This window comes from Theropithecus gelada, chromosome 7a, assembly GCF_003255815.1.
Source record: "Theropithecus gelada isolate Dixy chromosome 7a, Tgel_1.0, whole genome shotgun sequence".
In the NCBI taxonomy this organism is placed as follows: domain Eukaryota; kingdom Metazoa; phylum Chordata; class Mammalia; order Primates; family Cercopithecidae; genus Theropithecus; species Theropithecus gelada.
Window position 1 is genome coordinate 42,511,291 of NC_037674.1, and position 12,913 is coordinate 42,524,203.

A 12,913-nucleotide genomic window follows, 5' to 3' on the forward strand; every position below is an offset into this window, starting at 1 on the left:
GGCTGGAGTGCAGTGGCGCGATCTCGGCTCACTGCAAGCTCCGCCTCCCAGGTTCAGGCCATTCTCCTGCCTCAGCCTCCGAGTAGCTGGGACTACAGGCGCCCGCCACCACGCCCGGCTAGTTTTTTGTATTTTTAGTAGAGACGGGGTTTCACCATGTTAGCCAGGATGGTCTCGATCTCCTGACCTCGTGATCCGCCCGCCTCGGCCTCCCAAAGTGCTGGGATTACAGGCTTGAGCCACCGCGCCCGGCCAACGACTTATTCTTTTGCTCTTTGTAATTGGTATGTATTTTTGTGGGAGGCCCTTTGATGCCATGTAACTGTCCTGTTCAATTTACTCCTTTATTTGTTCATGTGAATATGGACTCATTGTTTCTTATTTTACTCAATGGATTATAACCTGTTACCGACATTACATATTTTGGTGCTACCAATGGGAGCCCCTTTGGGGTGGTGTCTGTGCCCTTTTGACATGTCCCCATCATTCTGTGAGCGCTTCCTTGCTTTCTGGCCCCACAAGATGCTCCACATTCATCTTGCACTTTCTCTGCCCCAGTTCTGAATCAGCCATTTCTCCAGGGAGTCCCAGTCTACAAGGCATTTCAGAGATCTTCAAGGGAAGCTCAGACCTAGACACCGAAGTATCCAGAGAGGCGCCTGTGGGACCTCTGCACTTGCTGCCCAGGGCTGCCTCAGGGCTCCGCTCCTTGTATTCTGGTGCAGTGCCCCTTGGCTGCCCCGGCAATGACTCACCCAGGCCCCATGGCAGCTCGTGCTGCAGCTCTGAAAGGCACAGTAATCCTTGGAAGCAACCACATCATGCTGACTCTGCAGAGATATGGAGTGCATGAGCTGTGGGGCCACAGTGGCCTCTATCTAGATTTCAGAAGATGTCATGTGATAACCTGAGGGCCTAGATAGAAACCTGCCACAGGGGCAAAGCTGCCACAGCCGCCACAGAAAGTCCCACTGGTGCAATGCCTCCTGGAGCCATGAGGGTGGAACCACTCCTGAGACCCCAGAATGATGGCGCTACCAGTGTGCACCACATTCCCAGGAAGGATGCAGGCACGAGACTCCAATCCATAGAGCCGCATTGTAGGCTGAGCCCAGCAAAGCGTAGGAGTGGAGCTGCCCAACCCTACTCCAGTATGCTCAGACGGTGGGACACGGAGTCCAAGATTATTTTCCACTTTAAGATTTAACATGAGCCCTGTCGGGTTGTGGGCTTATTTGGGACCAGATACCTCTCTTTTCTTGCCTATTTCTCCCATTTGGAATGGAAATGTGTATCCTATGTCTGTCCTACAGTCGTATTTTCAAAGCACATAACTTGTCTAATCTCATAGGCTCACAGCTGGAGAGGAACTTGTTTCAGGATTCATCACATCTTGAGTCTTACCCATATCTGATTTAGATGAGACTTTGGACTTTTGGGGCCATTGTGATGGAATGAATTTTGTATGTGAGGACATGAATTTTGGAGGCCAGGAGCAGAATTATATGGTTAATCCCCAATGCAACGGCGTTAAGATGTGAGATCCTTAAGAGGTTATGAGGCCATGAGGGCTCCGTTGTCGTGAATGGAGTAGTGTTATCATGGGATTGGGTTTATTATCATAGGAGCGGCATCCTCATCAAAATGAGCTCAGTCCCCTTCCTTCTCTTTGTTGAGTGCTGTCTCACCCATGTGCTGCCTCCCACCATATTATATCAAGGCAAGAAACCCCTTACCAGATGCACATCCTTGATTTCAGATCTCCCAGCTTCCAGAACCATGAGTCAAATAAATTTTTATTCATTATGAATTACCCAGTCTCAGGTATTCTGTTAAAGCAACAAAACATGGACTCAGACACTGGACCACCCCAGACCCCCCCCCCCCAAGAGCACACCCACTTTGTGCTGCTCCACCTAATGGACCATTGAAAGGAAGAGAGAAAGTGAAAAGGAAGAGTTATTTTTATAATTTTTTATAGGATCCCGTTCTTGTTTCATGATTATAATCTCATCTGTTAAATTAAGTGTATCTTAAAGGCATCTTCTTACATATTTTAAGTTTGACCTACGGGTTTCTCTGTTCATAGTAAACTGCAGCCTAATTGGATGTGCAAACAGACTATAACCTACTTTTGCGCCAATCACCAAGTTTTGGTCAATTAAAGATGGCCAACTGTTCAAACCATGTTTATATAAGGCAAATGCCAAGCTGTAACCAATCCAACTGTTTCTGTATCTCATTTCGTTTGTATATCACTTTCCTTTTTCTGTCCATAAATCTTCTTTGACCAAAAGACAATGCTGGAGTCTCTCTAAACCTATTCTGGTTCCAGGGCTGCCTGATTCATGAATTGTTCCTTGCTCAGTTGACCTCTGTTAAGTTTAATTTGTTGAAGATTTTTCTCGTAGCACATCTCATATATTTCTGGAGTAATGACAAGTTTTCTTTGTTTACTTTGCAATTTCTTCCCTTGCAAAGTCTTACTCCTCCAAATTGCTTTTTTGTTTGTTTGGTAGATACACAGCGATCTTTCATGTTAGAGGCTCTCTTCAGCTGCCTGTGAATCTCTGGCTGTGGGCTCATGTGTGATGATGAGGAACGAGTCAGCTAGCTAGAAGTGGGTTGTCAACTGCAGGTGCCCCTGTAAGGAGATCTGCCAGGTCACTTAGTTGGGGAGCTCCTAATGTCAGCATCCCCATCTTTTTGAGGTGCTCAGATTCTTCAGGAAGGACTATTCCAGTCTCCTGACTGAAAGGAGAAGCCTGGCTGCCAGGGCTTGGGTAGAGATTAGGGGTGGAGGGCTAGGACGGAGGTGATGTCAGCACCAACACGATACACTCACTTAATTCTCCAGCAGGTGACATGGGACCTCTGCCCTCAACTTTTGCTGGTACCCATCTGTCAAGAGACCCTCCTATATTACCCCTTCAAGAAAATAACCTCCAATCTTTGCGGGGAGTGAGAGAGCTAGCTGTAGACATCAATTGATTTAGAGGTAGAGAGAGAATCTGAGGTCTGTCTTTTTCTTAAACAGACTTTCACTCAGTTCCCTTATTTAGCCCCTCTTCATTTCGACTTCCAGAGGCATCTGGAGCCTCCAGTTTCTGGACCTTCTAAAAATTCTGAATGTAAGCCTGGTTGACTCTTGCTTTTCCCACTACTGGGTAAGTATTCCATTTTCTTGGGTTTCATATACAGTGGCCCATCTGCTTTCCATCTTCCAATATTTTGTTGCTGTAGTTTCTTCTGCTTCCCAATATTTACAGATATACAGATATATTTTAAGCCACTATTTACTGTTTTTCTAGTGAGTTCTGAGAGGCAGCAAAAGTAGATGTCATTGTCCAATCATCTACTTTTCTAGTCCTAAGGACAGACTGACTCTTCTAAAAATTTTTTTCCTTTTATTTTTACTTGACACATAATAACTGTACATATCTATGGGATACAGAATATTTCAATACATATATTCAATGTGTAATGACCAAATCAGAGTAATTAGCATATGTATCACTTTAAACATTTAGTCTTTGTCTTGTGAACATTCAAAATCCTCTCTTCTAGTTTTTTGAAAACATACATTAAATTATTGTTAACTGTATTCACCCTACAGTGCTACAGAACCCTAGAAGGTATTCCTCTCTACTAGTTGTAACTTCATATCCATTAACCAACCTCTCCTCTACTGTTCCCAGCCTCTAGTAACCACAATTCTACTCTTGACTTCTACCAGCTCATTTTTAAACTCCCACATATGAATGAGAAGTTGCAGTATTTATTTTTCCATGCATGACTTATTTCACATAATGTAATGTCCTCCAGGTTAATCCATGCCTCTGCAACGGACAGGATTCCATTCTTTTGTAGTTCAATATATTCCATTGTGTGTACTACATTTATCCATGTATCTGTCTATGGACATTTAGGTTGATCCCGTATCTTTGCTATGGCGAAAAGTGCTTCAATCCAATAAACATGAGGGTGCGGATATCTCTTCAATATACTGATTTATTTTCCTTTGGATAAATGCCCACTAGTGAGATTGCTGGATCATATGGTAGTTCTATTTGTAGGTTTTTGAGGAAGCTCCATACTGTTCTCCATTGTGGCTTTACTAATTTACATTCCCACCAACAGTGTGTAAGAGTTCCCTTTTCTCCACATCCTTGCCCGTATTCATTATTTTTTGTCTTTTTTTAGCATGATAGTCATTCTAACTTGGTGAGGTAATATCTCATCGTGGTTTTGATTTACATTTCCCGGAGGATTAGCGATGCTGAGCATATTTTCATATACTTCTTGGCCATTCGCCTATCTTCTTTTGAGAAATATCTATGCAGGTTCTCTGATCATTTTAAAATCAGATTGTTTTTTGCCGTTGTGTTGTTTGAGTGCCTTGTGTATTTGGTATATGAGTGCCTTATTGGATGAATAGTTTGCAAATGTTTTCTCCCATTCTACAGGTTGTCTCTTCACTGTGGATTATTTCGTTTGCTCTACAGAAGCTTTTTTGTTGGGTATAGTCCCTCTTGTCAATTTTTGTTTTTGTTGCCTGTGCTTTTGAAATCTTACTCATACAATCTCTGCCTGGACCAATGTCCTAAAGCATTTCTTCCATGTTTTATTATTCTAGTAGTTTGGTGGTTGCGGGTCTTACATCTAAGTCTTTAATCCATTTTGATTTGATTTTTGTGTATGGTGAGGTAAGGGCCTAGTTTCCTTCTCCTGCATATGGCTATCCAGTTTTCCCAGCACCATTTCTTGAAGAGGGTGTTCTTTCCCCAGTGTGTGTTCTTGGTGCCTTTCAGACTGACTTTTTGATTGCCATTTGTGTTCATCCCAGCTGCTCAGCTGGACTGTGAGGCTTTGGCTAGATAGAGAAACTTGGTACCTCTTTGTTGAACAGAGGTGTCCTTTCTACAAAGGATTTATCCAAGAAGGGTCCTCCCAGCTCAGTGCCACCTCCTCTAGGAAGGCTTCCTTGACCACCCTACCTGGAAACACTTTCTCATTTAATCATTCCTTTAACATGCCACAAATTAAAGTGGCCCTAGCCAGGACATCCATCCCAAAGGCCTGCTGACCTCATCCTGTCCCTGGAGACCCTAGAACCATCCCCAGGCTGCTCCTGAGCCCTGGGCAGCCTTCTTCAGGGTCAGGATGGTGCCAAAGAATGGGCTCGGCTTTGGGGCAACCATGACTGCCTTAGGTCCCAGTGTGGCTACTCCCTTGTGTGCCCTTGGGCAGGCTTCCAACTGCCATGCCCACAAATATAAGATGGGAATAATTAATGCTGTTCTTCCCCTGCTCGTGTTTCTCAGCACCTGGGTGATTGCATGAGACTCATTTTGGCCAATGGCTTTTGAGCAAAAATGATGTATGTCATTTCTGGGCTGACTCGTGTCATCACTGATGCAAGGCCCTCCAAGCCCTTTCTCTGCCATGGGGACCAGCCGTGTTTCTGATGGCAGCTGCTCTGCCAGTCTGGTTTGCAGAGTCAGAACAAAGAGGACATGGAACAGAAGTCCCTACCAGCCTTCAAAAGTCATAAGTGAGAGACAAACCTGGTAGAGGCCATGGAAATGAGAGGTTGCTGGAGGATAACTTAGCTTCCTTCACTGATACACCTCGTGGAGCTGTAAGGAGTGAGTGGTGGCCTATGTGAACCCGCACAGGGCTCTGCCTGGCACTACGCGGGTATTCAAGAAATGGGATCTTTTTGGTGGCTCCAGGAGACCTGAGAGGCAGAGACTATGTGACTCAGGCAGATGTTCCACATCCAGACACAAGAGTCAAAGGTCACCTAGGGGGTCCAGAGGGGGCCCTCAGGGACAAATAAATACACACTTATTCTGCTCCCAACTCCAGGCTGGGCTCAACCAATGGGTACTGTGCAACTGCCTCTCCGAGGAAGAGAGACTCTCACTGAGTCGATTGATGGGCAGGGGAAAGGCGTGTGATGGGAAGAGAGGGTATGTGACAGCACAGGGGAGATTATGGGGACTGCAGGCTTGCCCCATCCCCACAGCAGAAGGGCAGTGGCAGAGACCTGGCTGAGTGGCGGTCCCCTTTCTGGCTTTTCAACACCTGACTGGAGCTCTCAGACAGGGTGTCCCCACCACTCCCTCACCCAACAGACTGAGCACAGGCACCTGAAATTAGGCCCAGCGTCACCGTTAACTGGCAGTTTGACCCTAGGCCTCAATTTCCTCCTCTGTAAAACGAGGATCATACACACGCTTGCCCTGTGTACCTCACAGGAGCCCTGTGAGACTCAAATATGAAAATGGGTATGACAGAGCTTTCAAAACATGGCAGTTCTTTGAGAATGCAAGTTGATTTCAGAGAGTTAAATCTCACACTTCCCACGGAGCTGAGCAGAGCAGATCATTTTACCCCCATTTCAGAGATAAGAAAACACAGGCACAGAGGTTAGGTGACTTGCTGAAGGTCCCACAGCCGGTGGGTAGCAGAGTTGGGGTCATGCTCTGGGTCCTGTGAGTCTGAATCTAGTCTCTGCTTCACCAAGTCATCTCCCTACAAAAACCCCCATGGAAAGAAAATCCCTGTGGATCCGAGCCCACTGGAAAGGTCTTCCCCAGCCCTCAGGATCCACTGTTCTGGAAGCAGGTAAGGAGACACGACCCACAGGTATGGATAGGAGTCCTGCCTGTGGCTAACCTGATGCCGTGGTGTCCAGGGGACAGAGTGAAGCCCATGGTGGCCCGAAGGCTGGAGTCGAACAATATGGGGCAGAAGCAGCTCACTGGCTGCACCTTCTCACAGTATCAGGCTCTTTCTGATCATGAAAGTGGCCTTGCCCTCAATTCCATGTGCCAAGGAGCTGGGTGACTCATGGAGCCCTCAATCCGCAGTTGTTAAAATATGTCAGGCCTCCATTTGCTCCCCAGTCTCAGCCCCCGGGCAGCCACCTGTGACTACACCTTCCTTAGTCAACAACCAAGTCAATATACTGGGGACATTTGGTGGGTAAAAGCTGTTGAGGATGTTGGGGGGCTGTGTGCTTTTTCTGGCACCAGGATCAAGGTGGCTAACACAGGCATGCATAATCGTGGGAACAACCCCTCCTACTTAGGCAGCCTTGCTAGTCTTCAAACATTTTTGTACACATGATCTCGTTGATCCCTGCAAGTATTTTATAAGCTGGGGAAGACAGAAATATTCACCCTGGGGCACAGAGAGGCTTACCCAGGCAGAGACAACAAACAGGTGGAGCTCAAGCCATTCCACAATTCCTTTGCTAGTGGCAGACATCATTAATCAATCACGCCACTCCTTCCAGTTCATCTGGGATGAGGCCTGAGAACATCTCAATAGAACCCTTCAGGCAGCCACTACCAATTGATTAAAGATTGCCATCCTAGGTGTAATAGATGTCAACTACCTAATCAGCTAGGTGACCTTGGGCAATTCTTACTGGTCTTCCCAATGGAAAAACAGGAAGATGGACTAGAAGTCCTGTGTTTCTGTGGAATGGTCTGTTGATAAGTCCTGTCTCATCCTTCTTTGCTCCTTTCCACGCAGTGGTAGCTCAGTATCTTGTTACCTCTTGCATGGGACCCCTTGGTGATCTCCTTTCTGGACTCTAGTGCATTGTGGAAACTGTTGCCTGTTTACCCTTCCTAACATTGTCTGCTCAAGAACTTCCACAGGGAGGGGAACATCACGTACTGGGGCCTGTCAGGGGGTGGCGGGTAAGGGGAGGGAGAGCATTAGGACAAATACCAAATGCATGAGGGGCTTAAAACCTAGATGACGGGTTGATGAGTGCAGCAAACCACAATGGCACATGCATGCCTGTGTAACAAACCTGCAAGTTCTGCACATGTGTCCCAGAACTTAAAGTAAAATAAATAAATAAATAAAAGAACTTCCAAAGGCTCTCCATGCCCTTCCCAAGAGAGTCCCACTGCAGAGTGGCCATGCTCTGGCCTTTCTCTTCATCTCTAAACTCAATGCCAAGATTCCTCTTTACCCATCTCAGCTTTCAGCCAAAGGGCACATCCATTTGTTCCTGTGTGTGGCCCACACTATCCCCATCCCACCCTTGGGCCTTTGCCCATGCTGTTCCCTGTGCCTGGGGGTGCCTGCTCTCACCACCATTCCTCGTATCTGCTTCTTAAAACCTCCTCTGTCTTAAAGGTTGTCTTAGTCAATGCTACCACCTGCTTGACAACTTCATGAATTCTCCATAACAGGGGGTGCCCACTCCTTCCCCTGAAATATTAGTGCTTTTTTTTTTCTCTTTCCACATGCCTGTTCCTGCCCCTCCCTCAACCTTCCGACTTACTCACCTAGGAAACTCCAGGTGACTCACAGCCAGCACGCTGGGCCACAAACAGGAGACTTGCCTTCCTTTCCAATAGCAGTCATGATGGAGGCATTTCCCGAGACCTACTATGCACAAGATGCCAGGGTGGTGGGGAGGAGCATCTGGCAGGGGCTCTTGGCAGCCACTGGAGTTCTTTCTTCCTAGGGAGGGATGCAGCCATCAGAGGGGTGGCGTTAGTTGTGAAGGGGGATGGGCTTTGCAATGTCTGCACTTCTAAGGGGTATGAAGAGAGGGAAGAGAAAGACTGAGGCCAATGAGGGAACATAGCTCCTTTCTTCTCTCTAGAAAGTCCATGTCTCCCTCCTCCCCAGGATCCCTCACTAACCATGCACTCTTACAGAGAACTTGCTGGAAACAGTGAGGACCAGACTCTGCCTTAACCATAGTAACAAAAGTGACAGACACTCACAGGCCTTAGTGCTCCTGCACAGGCTGTTCCTACTATGGGGGCTGTACTTCCACTCCCTCCCCTCAACTCCCCTCTAGGTCCTCCTACCTCAGTGCCACCTCCTCCAGGAAGGCTTCCCTGACCACCCCACCTGGAAATGGCCTGTGCACGTGGACTTCCTTAACCCTTTCACTTAGCCTCTGGTAGAGTATTCAGCCAGTCCCACCTCCCTGTGGTCACTTATGTTCAAGTGACACTGCCATCACCTAGTTCCATAAAGTCTTTGAGGCTAAGGTCTGTTTCTGAGCCTCCCTGACTCCCTGGGCTTAGACATGCTGACACATTGGGCAACCAGAAAGATCTGTCGTGGAAAACGAGCAATGAGAACCAGGTGTGAGGCAGAGGCTCTGGAGGATGTCTCACAGTGTCCTTTCTAGGAAGTTGTCTAACCCTTGCCCTGCCTTCCAGGGGAAAGGGCCTGGAAAAGCCAGCTGGGCCTCAGAGAGCAGGAGAAAAAGACTTTGGCATTCTCCGCTGCTCCTCCTGGCTGAATACCTTCATGCCGAATTCAAGGGAGTGATCATAAAAACCAAAGCCTCCTTGACTTATTTCTAGGGCCAAAGCCAGGTGTCTGGGCTTCCCCTCATCCCTGCTCTCACACCTGCAACACCAATGGGCCTCAGGCTATTTCACCTGGAGTAGGGAGGACCCATGAAGATGCCAGCTAACTCAGAAGGGCTGTGTGGCAGCCCTGGGTTAAATCCTAGCTGACACTAACCAGCTGGCGACTGTGGGCAAGGGGCTTAGTCTTTCTGAGCCTCCATTTCCTTCTTTTATTTTTTACTTTTATTTTTTGAGACAGGGCTTGGCTCTGTCACCCAGGCTGGAGTGCAGTGGCATAGTCACGGCTCATTGCAGCCTCGACCTGCTGGGCTCAAGCAATCCTCCCGCCTCAGCCTCCCAAGTAGCTGGGACTACAGGTGTGCACCACCACATCTGTCTAAATTTTGTATTTTTTGTAGATATGGGGTCTCACTATGTTGCCCAGGCTGGTCTCGAAATCCTGAGCTGAAACGATCCACCCACTTCAGCCTCCCAAAGTGCTGGGATTACAGGCATGAGCCACCGTGCCTGGCCCCATTTCCTTCCTTTCTTCCTTTATTTATTTATTTTATTTATTTTTATTTTATTTTATTTTATTTTATTTTATTTTATTTTATTTTTGAGACAGTCTCGCACTGTTACCCAGGCTGGAGTGAAGCAGCGCAATCTCTGCTCACTGCAACCTCCGCCCTCCCAAGTTCAAGTGACTTTCCTGCCTCAGCCTCCTGAGTAGCTGGGATTACAAGTGCCCGCCACCACACCTGACTAATTTTTTCTATTTTTAGTAGAGACGGAGTTTCACCATGTTGGCCAGACTGGTCTTGAACTCCTGACCTCGTGATCCACCCGCTTCGGTCTCCCAAAGTGCTGGGATTACAGGCATGAGCCACCGCGCCTGGCCTCCTTCCTTTAAAATGGAGCTAATAATCACAACAAGACAAACACCATAGGATTCCACCCATGTGAGGTTCCCAGAGTAGTAAATTCATAGAGACAGAAAGTAGAATAGTTGCTAGGCGCTGGCGGAGGAGAGGATGGGGAGTTGGTGTTTAGTGGGCCCCGAGTTTCAGTTTGCGCTGATGGAAAGTTCTGCAGATGGAGGGTGGTGATGGTTGCACACCAATGCGAATGTTCTTTCTACTGAACTGTACACTTAGAAATGGTTATGAAGGGCTGGGCGTGGTGGCTCACGCCTGTAATCCTAGCACTTTGGGAGGCCAAGGTGGGTGGATCACGAGGTCAGAAGATCGAGACCATCCTGGCCAACATAGTGAAAACCCATCTTTACTAAAAATACAAAAAATTAGCCGGACGTGGTGGCGAGCATCTGTAATCCCAGCTACTCGGGAGGCTGAGGCAGGAGAATTGCTTGAACCAGAGAGGCGGAGGTTACAGTGAGCTGAAATCACGCCATTGCACTCTAGGGTGGGCTAAAGAGTGAGACTTTGTCTCAAAAAAAAAAAAAAGAAAAAGAAATGGTTATGAAGATGAATTTTCGGTTACATGTATTTTATTCCAATTAAACATTTTCAAAAATCTTTTTAAAAATGGAGCCAGTGAGAGCACTTATCTTTACCTCAGGGGGTTGTGGTGGGAATCGATGAGCAGATCCCACCATCACTGGGTCTGGTGTCTGGAATGGAAAGGACACTTAATAAGTCCTGTCCCCTATCCCCTGCTTCCCGGTCTCTCTCCCGGGAGGGGAGGCCAGGGTCCCTGTGGCTGAGGCTGCAGTGTGTGTCAGGAGGCGGTGGCCCAGCTGCTCACAGTGGAGGCAGTGAGCTCCCTGACAGAGGCAGTGTGTGACTGGCAGAGGCCAGGCCAGACAACTACACGTGGCGGTGGATGTGGGCCCTGAGCTCCCTTCTCACCTGAGGGTTCAGACAGTTTCTCAGCTCGACCTGTCTTGCCCTACCCTGCCATCATCTTCAGTGGCTGCACTAGGGTGTCCTGGTCATTCTGTCCTCTGCCAACCAGACCACGTCTGGGAGCACCCGCCACACGCCTCCCTGGGCCAGGCAGGCTGTAGGGACTATGACCAGCCTCCAGGAGGGTCAGGTGGAGGTGAGCGAGGGAGGGAACAGTGGCAGAAGCAGTAAGACAGGTGGCACCTCCTGGGTCCTGCGTTGGGGACAGAGCAGGGACAGGAGGAGCAAGGTGAAAAGAATGGTAAAAACTGCAGGGCAGGCAGGCATGGGCTCCATCTAGCCCTCCTGTCTCTGAACCGGTCTCATCCTCTGGAAAGGGGCTGATCATAGCGCCTCTTCCATAGGGCTGTGACAATAGATGACACTATGCAGAAAGCGCTCGGAGCACAGCGGACCCTCAACAAATGGTGATGGATGTCGGTTGTTAGTTTTTGAGTGTTGAGTGATGTGTGTGTGTGTGTGTGTATGTGATTTGTTTTTGACAGAGAGAGTCAGAGAGAAGAGCCCAGTCCTCACCTCAGGAAGCTGGCATCCCTCCTGGGGCAAGATGTCTTCCATCTTGAGGGCATCAAGATTGCCCTCCCCACCGCTCAGCCACTACCACTGTCGCCTCCCTTCTTCAGAGCAGGATAAGAAGCCCAGAGACCCAGATCCTCAGAACTTCTGCGAGCCCCTAAAGAAGTCCCCATTTCAATAGTCCTTCTTCGCTGTACAGTCCTCCTTCCCTCTTCTCAGCCCAAGAAGAGCCCCGTCCCTGCCCACTCACCACAGAGGGTCTTTGGCTCCGCTGACCTGCCAGATGTAAATGGAAAGCACGCTCCATTTTCTTTGTCCCAGGGGAATTTACTCAAGCATAGGAAACTCTCAGTCAAGAGGAAACCTCTGCTGCTTGTCAGAAAGCAATTCAGAAGTGACAAATGCCCAGGAGGAGTATTGGAAACCCACCCCAGGACAGCCCCTGGAAGGTAACAGTGGAGAGTACAGTGGTAATCAATTCTCTGTTTAACTTTCTGTGAGCACCCCCCAGTTCCCAGTCAGAAGCCAGGAGGGTATGGTTTAGGCGAGGTTAGGGTTCAAACGAGACTGAAAGCCAGGACCAGCCCCTACAGTTTCCCACTGGCATGGTGACAATAATCATCACAACGATTGTACAGTAACACTGACAATAAGAAAGTTTATATCTTTCACCCACTTTTTGATGAGATGGTTTGTCTTCTTGTTACTGAGTTGTAAGAGTTCATTGTAAATTCTGAATGGAAGTACTTTCCTGGGCATATGTTTCACCAAAAAATAAACAAACAAACAAACAAAGGCTAACACATATTGTGTACTTTTGTGGGTTGCAACAGTGTTCTTAGCGCTTTGTCCTCAGTTAGTTCCCTCAGTCTTTACCATGACCAATGTAATTGACTCTATTATTACTCCCATTTTACAGAGGAGGAAAGTGAGGTTCAGAGGAGGGAAATCCAAGCCACATAGCTGGCACGTGGAGAGTGAGGTTCCAGAGCCCACCTCACAGCCCCCCCAAGTGCAATCATAAAGGAGACAAACCCCTTGCCTCAGACACCTGTGGGAATCAAATGAACCAGTGTGTACAATGGTACTTAGTAAACTGTGAGTGTGAGTTAGGAATAAAAT

At 47.8% G+C, this 12,913-nt stretch overlaps 1 long non-coding RNA gene across 1 annotated transcript in view; it reads right to left on the reverse strand.

The window, feature by feature from the left end:
• LOC112627935 overlaps window positions 1–8,497 on the reverse strand; it is a 25,012-nt gene extending 16,515 nt beyond the window's left edge. The window contains exon 1 of the long non-coding RNA XR_003120249.1: window positions 8,319–8,497. This is a non-coding gene — a long non-coding RNA (uncharacterized LOC112627935). The remainder of the gene's footprint in view (window positions 1–8,318) is intronic.
• Between the last annotated feature and the right edge of the window lie 4,416 nt (window positions 8,498–12,913).